Here is a 9,659-nt window from a genome sequence, read left to right as displayed (position 1 = left end):
ATATAGAGTGTTCATAGAATGAAAGTGCTTTTCCATTTGGAAAGATATTAGCTCAACCAAGAGAATTCTAGATCTCACCCAAGTGAAATTCCCTGAAGATTCTACTGTAGCAAGCTGAAGACAAGGACATGGTTGAGACACCCAGGTCTTCTCAAATCTTTCTAGAGTATTTTACTCCAGTAACCAGAAGTGTGATTGACCTCTTCCATCATGTCCCTTGAAGATGGAAAACAAAAACACCCAAAGTGACTTGAAGCTTGAAGATTTCCAAAGAGACTAGAGAAGGCTGGAGCTCTCCTGTTTCCTAAAATTTTGTGCTACTTCTCACATATGGCAGGGCCTTCATCTCCACCAATAAGGAAAGAGTCCCAGGCCAGTGGATTTTGGGACAGGGGTTACATATAAATAACTAAAATGAGACTCAGAAATGTTGCCCATGGTCACACATCTAGTATACAGCAAACCCCAGATTTGCCCTGCTCGCTCCACTACATTATTCTGTAGAATGAATGAATGAATGAATGGTCATTGATTAATCACTTTACATGTACCAGACATTTAATAGTCACAGAAGATACAAGAGCAAAAAATAAAAGTGTTATGTTTCTACTAAGAAAAAAGAACACGTATATAGGAGTTGTGACCAAGGAGAAAGGGAGAGATAGATTGGGGTAAATTATCTCACATAAAAGTGGCAAGAAAAAGCAGTTCTATTGGAAGGGAAGAGGGGGCAGGGGAGGGGGAATAAGTGAATCTTGCTCTCATCAGATTTGACCTGAGGAGGGAATACCATACACATTCAACTGGGTATCTTACCCCACAGGAAAGAAGGAGGAAGGAGATAAAAAGGGGAGGGATGATAGAAGGGAGGGCAGATATGGGGAGGAAGTAATCAAAAGCAAACACTTTCAAACATAGGGAGATAGAATAGGAAGGAGCAAAATTTTCTCAAGGGAGAAAATTGAACAAAGGGGGATAGGATAGGAAGGAGCAAAATATAGTTAGTCTTTCACAACATGAGTATTGTGGAAGGGTTTTACATAATTTTCCACATGTGGCCTATGTCGAATTGCTTTCTTTCTTAGGGAGGGTGGGTGGGGAGGGAAGAGGGGAGACAATTTGGAAGTCAAAGTTTTAAAAGCAGATGTTCAAAAAAACAGGTTTTACATGCAACTGGGAAATAAGACATACAGGCAATGGGGCATAGAAATCTGTCTTGCCCTAAAAGAAAGTAAGGGAAAAGGGGATGGGGTTGGGGTGGGGGAGTTGTGTGACAGAAGGGATGGCTGACTAGTGAATGGAGCAATCAGAATATATGCCATCTTGGAGTGGGGGGGGTGGGTAGAAATGGGGAGAGAATTTGTAATTCTAACTCTTGCGAAAATCAATGCTGAAAACTAAAAATATTAAATAAAGAAATGGATTAGAAATATTTCGGGAACCTGTACCTTGTTTCTTTTTGCAGTGGTCCTTTCTAAAAATTCTGAATAGGGTTTGACTGTGTAATAACTCTCATATTCCGTAAGAGGTATCTTCCCCAAAGATTAATAGGCAGTTGCTGTAACATATATAGGCTGAACCTTCCTACTTCTCCTTCTAGTTCCCATTTTAGACACCTGACACTACGACCAGGGGTCCTGACCATCCCTACTCCTTGTAGAGCCATGTCAGTCTGTTTGATTGGCCAAGCCTTTGGCCAACATTGTGTGGTAATAACCAACTTGTCTGCCCCGGTGTCAGTGAGACCCTCAAATTCTTGACCCTCTATTGCAATCTTTAAAGTGGGCCTTTTGTCTGTCACACTTTGAGCCCAGAACACTCCTCTGCCCGCACTTCCAAATCCCTGGGCACCTCTCACCCTGGGTTGATGGTGACCAGTGGTTCCGTATTCAATTAAAACTAGCTGGACTATCCTCTCTCCCTTTTGTATGCTAAGGGGGGAGGGAGAGGTGGTGTATATGAGTGCTTCAACTTCTCCAGTATAGTCAGAATCAACTATGCCGGGATTATCATTAAGCCTTTAAGGGAGGAGCTATTCCAGCCAATAGTGAGTCCAGCCATCCTAGGTGGTAACAGACCATATAGCGCCCCCCAGTGGATGAAAATAACAAGTAATGAATTGTAGAGGAGAGGTGGAGACCAGCACTCCCTAGGGTGGCGTGAATAAGGTCATTCACCGTGAGGGATGAATCGTCTGTGAGGCGGGGATCGTCTGTGGGGGAACTAGAGAGATTGCTTCCCCTACTGTTTGGCGGGGCCAGGGCTGGCCCCGGGAGCGGGCCCTTCGGAGGTCCTACATTCGGAGGTCCACATTTAGGGCCCAGTGTTGCTGGAAGTGTGGCTGGATTTCTTTTCATTCTGCTCTGGCCAAACTGGACTTCTCTTTCTCCCCTAATGGGGGCTCTGCACTCATTCTTAAGAAGACCAGATTTCCCACAATTTTAACACTTAAGGCTGGATCTGGCAGGTCATTGATCAAGCGCGGCCGCCATCACTTCGGCATTATAGGCAATCGTGCCTACTTTCTGGCACTTTTGAATCATTTCTGAGATTGTCATATGTGGGCCCCCTCCCAGTAGCACCCTTTTATAGTTGTCATTGCAGTTTTCCAAAGCTAATTTTTGTAACAGTTGGTAGCAGCATCAGTAGCTCCTACACTTCTCTGAATAGCCTGGGTGAGCCTATATAAGAAGTCAGGAAACAGCTCCTGGAGTCCTTGAAGGATTTTTGTAAAGGAAGAAGCACGGTCTGTTTTTTTCCCAGAATTCTCTGCCATGCTGCTTTGGCGCAGTTTATAATCTGCTCATTCACACGCAGCTCATAAGTGAGTTCGTCCTGGAGTGCAGAATACTGGCCAGTCCCGGTGAGCTGCTCAAAGCTTATGTTAACCTGAATCCTTTGATTTCTCTTTGATTGCTCCAAGCATTTTTCAAAAAACTCAGATTTCCAAACCAAATAAGCCCCACCTTCCAAGGTGTTTTTTGCCAAGGTGTACCCATACCGAGGGCACATGTCCTGCTGGGAAATACTTTCCATAATAGTCCGCACATAGGGGCTGTTGGCCCCGTAGTTAGAGGCTCCCTGGCTGAGTTCTTTCAGGGCTTTTAAATCTAGGGCTATATATTCCCTAATAACTTGCTGATTATTTGGGGGATTTGGCTGTTCAGAAACAGGCAGCAGCAAGAAGAAATTCTAAGGGGACATCATCCCCATGCTCTTTAGCCCGTCTTATAATTTTCTCTATAACACCTTCTGGTTCTGGGGCTATTTTATGTTCCCAAATGCATGGATCGGGTTTATATTGAGAAGGTGGAGGAGGCGCCAAAGGAGACTTTGGTCTTTCCTCTGAATTGTATTCTAAGTTGCCTTTTTCTGGTATCTTGCACTTGGATTCTAACAAGTGTGCAAGTTCCTCCTCTTGCTCCATTCCCATAGCCACATCTGTCTGTAAAATTTTTGTAGCAAGAGGCACCGTTTCAGACTTTTGCAGGCATGTTTTTAAAATGTTCCATATTGAAAAGGCAGTTATTGGGAAAGCTGTAGGTCCCGCCTCCCTAAAATAGTCACTGATCTGGTTTCCTACAACTTCCCACCTCTCTATACCTATAGTCCCTTCGGTGGGGAACCAAGGACAACATTTTTCTACAGTTTCCAAGAATTCTTGTAACTGGCTGGAGGTTATCAGGAATCTTCTTTTTCCGACTTTTTAAAGACTTTTAGATAATATTCTCAATCCTTTTCACCTGACTGTCCTTGTCCCATTGTGAAATATAATCCTGTATAAGCCTGGTGATACTGAGAGAAAAAAAATTGAAAAGAAAACTGAAAGGTAAAAGATTGTCGCCCTTACCTTAGTCGACCGTGTCTGCCCACCGGAGCTCCACGGAATGTCCAGGGCCTCTCCCCGGGAGGCTCCCTCTTTCAGGGCCTCTGTCTAAGGTCTGCAGTCCCCGTTTGGGCACTACCTGCCGCCTGCGGAGGTGGCGCTGAGGTATAAGGGTGCTGGAGAGAGTGAAAGAAAGACATGGGTCAGGTGGGAAAGTATAGTACAACTCTGTTTATTAAGCCAAAGCAGTGAATTTATATACTTTATGGAATAAGTAGACCAAGCATTGCATTGGTTTGTTACCTTACTTTGTTCTCTTGTAACATCCTGCCACGTGGCTCATGTAGCCCATGGGACGTGTTGTTACTTAGTTCTGTACATGCTAACCACATTGAAAGATTACTGATCTTTCCCATGCAGACAATAGCTGCGAGGGCGGTCCCTTGCTTCATCCTCTTATCCTTCATGGCCTTGCCTTGCATAGGCCTAAACAGGATATAGCTGGCTCTCCACAATATTCCAAGCCCTTCCATCCCTTAATGTAGAAGCTGCTAGATCTTGTGTTAGCCTGATTGTGTTTCTATAATACTCGAATTGTTTCTTTCTGGCTGCTTGCAATATTTTCTCCTGGACTTAGGAACTCTGGAATTTGGCTAGAATATTCCTTGGAGTTTTCTCTTTGGGATCTTTTTCAAAAGGCAACTGGTGGATTCTTTCAATTTATATTTTATCCTCTGGTTCTAGAATATCAGGGCAGTTTTCCATGATAATTTCTTTTTTTTTTCATTTTCAACCAAGCTTTTAATGAAAAGATCATAAAATAGCAGTTTCTCATGACTGTACATTAAGACTGCACACTTCTGAATGGAGATCAGACTTTCTGAATTTCTCTTATGACACTTGGTAGGCACAGGGTCTAGTGGCTCTGACCTGAATTCCAAAATCTGGAGGACAATGGGCTGAGTGATGCCAAGGGCAGTGGCTGGGACAGGAGTGCAGTCCTGGGGGCCCTCCTCTCCCTCCCAGAAAAGGGGGGATCCCTCTTCCAGTTCGATTTAAATAAAACATCTATAAAGCTACTCCCCCCCCACCCCCCAGAGGAGGTATTTGTGAAATGGGTCAGTCCCCAGCCTGAGGCCTCAAATACTGAGCAGGCAGGGATGGACATGGGAGGTTCCCCTCAGCACCTGGCCCCCTGGGGCTCCACTGGGTGTATCTGTGGGGAGAGCCCTGGAGAATCCCCCTGCCCCGAGCTCCTGATGCAGCATTTCTGAGGTCAATAAATTATAGCAGTAAATAGTGGGGCTGAGGAGAAGGAGGCTTCTGGTGAAAAACTGGGGGCAGGAACTAATTGGGAGGAAAGCCATTCCCAGGGTACCCCCCCCCCACTGGCAGGAATAGGCTGGAGGGGGTCCTGATGGCATTCCCAAACCTCTTCTCCCCTTCACTTCCATGGAATGTCAGATTAAGGTTCTGGCTGTGTCCATTCCCATTCTCTGGCACCTGAGATCAGGAGCCATGAATTTTTAGCCAAAAAATTCCTGCCCCCAACACGATTCTGGGATGATGTCGAGGCCCCTGTTCTCGGATAAAGCCAGGACCCCCCCGTCCCCCCCTTCCCCCACTCCGCCTGCCCCTCCACTGCCTTCTCTTTGGCCACCAAGAGAGGTGCACTGCTCAGGGCCCTTACTGCTAACACAGGACATGTGCAGGTGCACGCGTGTTGATATATATATATGTGTGTGTGTGTGTGTGACTGACGGACATATTACACCCATCTCCCTCCGGCCCAGCCTGTACTCCTGTACCAAAGTAGCAAATACTGATGAGCCAAAGGGGGTGGGGGCGGTCCCCACCCCCTGGAATAAATGGTAGAAGTTCCCCAGTTAGCGTGGACAGATCCAGCGAGACAAAGCCTCGTGCGCATGGCCACAGAGGCCAGACTCGGCCAGTCTCTCCAGGTCGTGGTATATGGATACACGGCTGCCAGTTTCTGAGGTTCTGCTCTTGCCTTTTCATTTGTCTTTTGTGTTATTTTTTGCAATCCGGGAGGAGCTGCTCCCTGCAGCCCAAGCTGGCCAGGGGGTAGAGGCCAGTGTGCCCGAGTTTGAGAAATAAATACATTCATCACCGCACATACAGACTGATACAAAAAGAACATTGTAAAAGAGTGTCTGCACCATCTCTGAGAGAAGGGCCAGGACCCAGCGCAGCCCAGACCCACCCACGCAAGCTCCACTCTTTGGTGAGGGGGGGGCTGGTGCCCTAAGCAGCCCCCCCACCTGATATTGGTCCACCCTGGGTCCCCCAACCCTGTGCCAAGCCCAAATTTGGGATCCCGCGGCCAGTTTCGACCGGCTGGCTGGGACTGGTCGAGGCTCTTTGGTGCCATCCAGGGTCGGAGCTGCCCAGAGGGTCTCATGCCACCCCAGCGGTCTAAGGGAGCCTTGTGTTAGCTGCTGGGAGCCTATGGCAAATCCCCCGGGGCTGGGGGCTGCGAGTGGAAAAACTGGGATTTATTGGGACTGGTCCTTCCATCTGCTGAGGTCTGAAACTGTAAAAGTTATGTAAACATGAGATAAATATCTTAGTATTCTCTCGTGAGCCAAGTGAGGTTCCACACTCGTTTAAATGTGCTTTGGTTTAAAGAACAGCTTTGTGATTTTGGGTAGGAGCTTCTCTCCCTTCTCTCTGGGCTCCCCCTGACGCCTGCCACCTGCATTCCTATTTCCTGTTTCTCCGAAGACCTTTGGGAGCGAGCCAGGCCGAGGCCCCCCAGCCACCCCCACGCTCCTCTCTGCTCCTGCCCGGCACCCCCATGAGGTTCATCTCCACGCACACACGCACAAAGCACTCACGAGCTCTCTCTCTCTCTCTCTCTCTCTGTCACACACACACACACACACACACACGCACGCACGACATGAAGTTACAAAACAAACAGAAAAGTGTTCGCCCCCCACCCTTAGAATCTTAAATATGAAACTAGTGTTTTGTTTTCTCCTTTAAAATACAGACAATGTTCCAACAGAACACTAAGGTTGGATACAATACTAGGTCGAACAACCGTCATTGAGTGTCGGGGGGCGTCTGCTCCCTGTCCCTCAAGCTGGGAGGCTCGGTCGCCTGCTGCGTGTCCCCATTCCTCTGCCCAGGCGAGGGCCACAAGGGAGGCTTGCAGCTGCGAGCACCATCGCTCGCCATCCTGGGCAGTACAGACTTTGTGTCCTGTGGTCAAGTGCAGAAGGAGTGACCCGCTGGGGGAGGGGGGGAGGGGACCCCACGCTCAGGATCAGTTTCAGCTGAAGGTTCGTTCTCAAAAGGGAGGAGGGGGCAGAGACTCAAGGACTATTTGGTCTGAACTTAAAAAAAGAAGAATTTCTCAAACAACAGCAGACAAATTAAAGAGAGAGCCTGGGAGAAGGAAGGGGGCACCCCAGCCTGAGCCCTGCTCACGCCTGGCAGGGCTCCCTGCCTCCTCCGAGGCCTCGTCCCTTTTGAGGGCAGGCTACGGGGTGTGCTCTGCAAACGTCCATCCCCCCCACCCACCCCCCCCACCCCTGGGAAGACATGGAAACGCTTTGGTTTGGATCAACGGGCCAAGGCCCTGCCCCTCTCCCACTGGCCCTGCTGTCCCGGGCCCTGGGTCTTGTCCAGAGAAAGGGGGAGGCTGGGAAGGGGCACTCTCTACTGCCCTACTTCAGGAGCACACCCAACCCCCACCTGAACTCCACTCACACGCTCGGGCATGCACCCTGCACACCAGAGGCTGCCTGAGGGCAGGAGCTGCCCACGTCACACACAGTAAGCCCACGGATGAGCATCTGTTGGATTATGCCCACGCGGCTCCCTGAGACAGGGTCAGCCCACGAGCACCTCACCCTGAAATGCCCCGAGCTCTGCCCTCAATCCTGGGGAGCCTGGGGGAGGGCGCAGGGAGGGGAAGGTGCTCCCCCAGCTCTATAGGATACCAGGAACGATCAAAGAATCCCAGGCTTGGTCTCACGGGCCACTCACCGTCTTATTGTTCACAAGTCTTGGATCAGACTCCCTTGTTCAGTGAGGAAAGAATCGAACCATCTGTCCACGCACACACACACCCACAAAATACAAAAAGTACCTACAAACACATGGCCGGTTCAGCCCCTGCCTCCCACCATCCCAGACCCTCCAGCTGAACAGACACTGGTCTGTCTCCACAAAACAAGTACCTATGAGCAAAGGAAGTCACAGAACACACAGGGAGCCAGGCTGGGCGTGGAGGGAGTGCCCCAGAGTCCCAGGGGGCCTCTGGCTTAGGGTTCCACACTGGCGCGGGGGAGGTCAGCTGCCCCGATTACATTCAGGCCCCAGTCCCAAGGAAGCAGGGCAGGGAAGGGGGAAACTGAGATCTAGGCGGGGTTTAGATTAAAAAAAAAAAAAATTAACCAAGCCAATGGGCTGATGGGGAAGAGGGATGGGCCAGAGCACCCTGGGAGGGAGGGAAGAAAACTCAAGTATCTGGGCTAATCCAGACTGCCTGAAAGGAGGGACGAGGGCAAGCCTGGCAGCCCAGCCTGGCTCCCCTCACATCCCCCCATGGCGGATCCGGGCTTGCTCCAGAGTACTCTGGCTTGGGGCGAATGCTCAGCTGTGCCCCCCAATCTTCACCCCTGAATCGGGGAGCAAGGAGAGCAAGCTGAGCCCGAGCCAGAAGACAGCCTCGCCACCCCACCCCCCCTTCCCCCATTGCTGCTGGTTCTGGAGCGATCTGCGAGGGGGTGGGGCTGGGGGATACCCCTCAGGGTAGAGAGGTGGAGGTAGACCAAATGCCAAAACAAAGGGAACAAGGTCAGTACCCTGCCCGGCCCTGCTTCCCTCGGCTTCTCTTGGTATGCACTGTCAGTCAAAGCTCTGGGTGCGAGGGGCGGCACTGGGGCCCCTCCCCTCGCCCTCCTCTGTCCGCCCTGGTGGGGCTGGAGAGGCCGCGCCCTCTTTGGCTCCTAAGACGGGGAGGTGTGCATGCGCAGGTGGGTGATGAGGTTCCGCTGCTGGGTGACCTTGCGGCCGCACAGGTGGCACTCGTAGGGCTTCTCGCCCGAGTGCACGCGCATGTGCTCCTTCAGGCGGTCCCGGCGCGTGAAGCGCATGCCGCACTCCTCGCACGCAAAGGGCTTGAGGCCCAGGTGGCTGAGCATGTGGCGGGTCATGGTGCCGCGCCGGGTGAACATCTTGCCGCAGATGTTGCAGAGAAAGGGCCGCGTCAACCAGTGCGTCTTCTCGTGCAGCCGCAGCGTGGCCGGGTCTTTGTAGCTCTTCTCACAGCCCGAGCCCTTGAAGGGGCGCTGTTCGGTGGCATAGGCCGGGCTGGGGGGCTTCCTTCTCGGATGCTGGGCCGCCCCCGTAGGCGCCCTCCTCCTTGATAAAGAGCTCCTCCTCCGTGGGCGTCTCCACGTGCGCGTTGAGCTGCTCGGAGCTGGGGAAGCCTTTGTCACAGGGGATACACATGTACAGGTTGTCTCCTTAGGGCACCGCCTCAAAGCCCTCCTGGAGGTGGACGTAGTTGGCGCCCCCAGACCCTGCAGGGCCCTCGGCGTCCTTGACAAGTTCTTGAAAAGTGGTGTCTAGGCTCTTTTTAAAAATCAAGACTTTCAGGTAGTCCAACAATTTTTAAATGATCTCTCCTGGATCTATTCTCCAGGTCAGTGGTTTTTCCAATGATATGTTTCACAATGCCTTCCATATCTTTTCATTCTTTCGGTTCTGTTTTGTAATTTCTTGATTTCTCACACAGTCACTTGCTTCCACTTGTTCCATTCTAATTTTTAAGGCAGTATTTTCTTCCATGGTCTTT

Source organism: Trichosurus vulpecula, chromosome 7, assembly GCF_011100635.1.
Source record: "Trichosurus vulpecula isolate mTriVul1 chromosome 7, mTriVul1.pri, whole genome shotgun sequence".
Taxonomy (NCBI): domain Eukaryota; kingdom Metazoa; phylum Chordata; class Mammalia; order Diprotodontia; family Phalangeridae; genus Trichosurus; species Trichosurus vulpecula.
The sequence above is the reverse complement of the archived record's forward strand: the minus strand, read 5'-3'. Positions refer to the sequence as shown.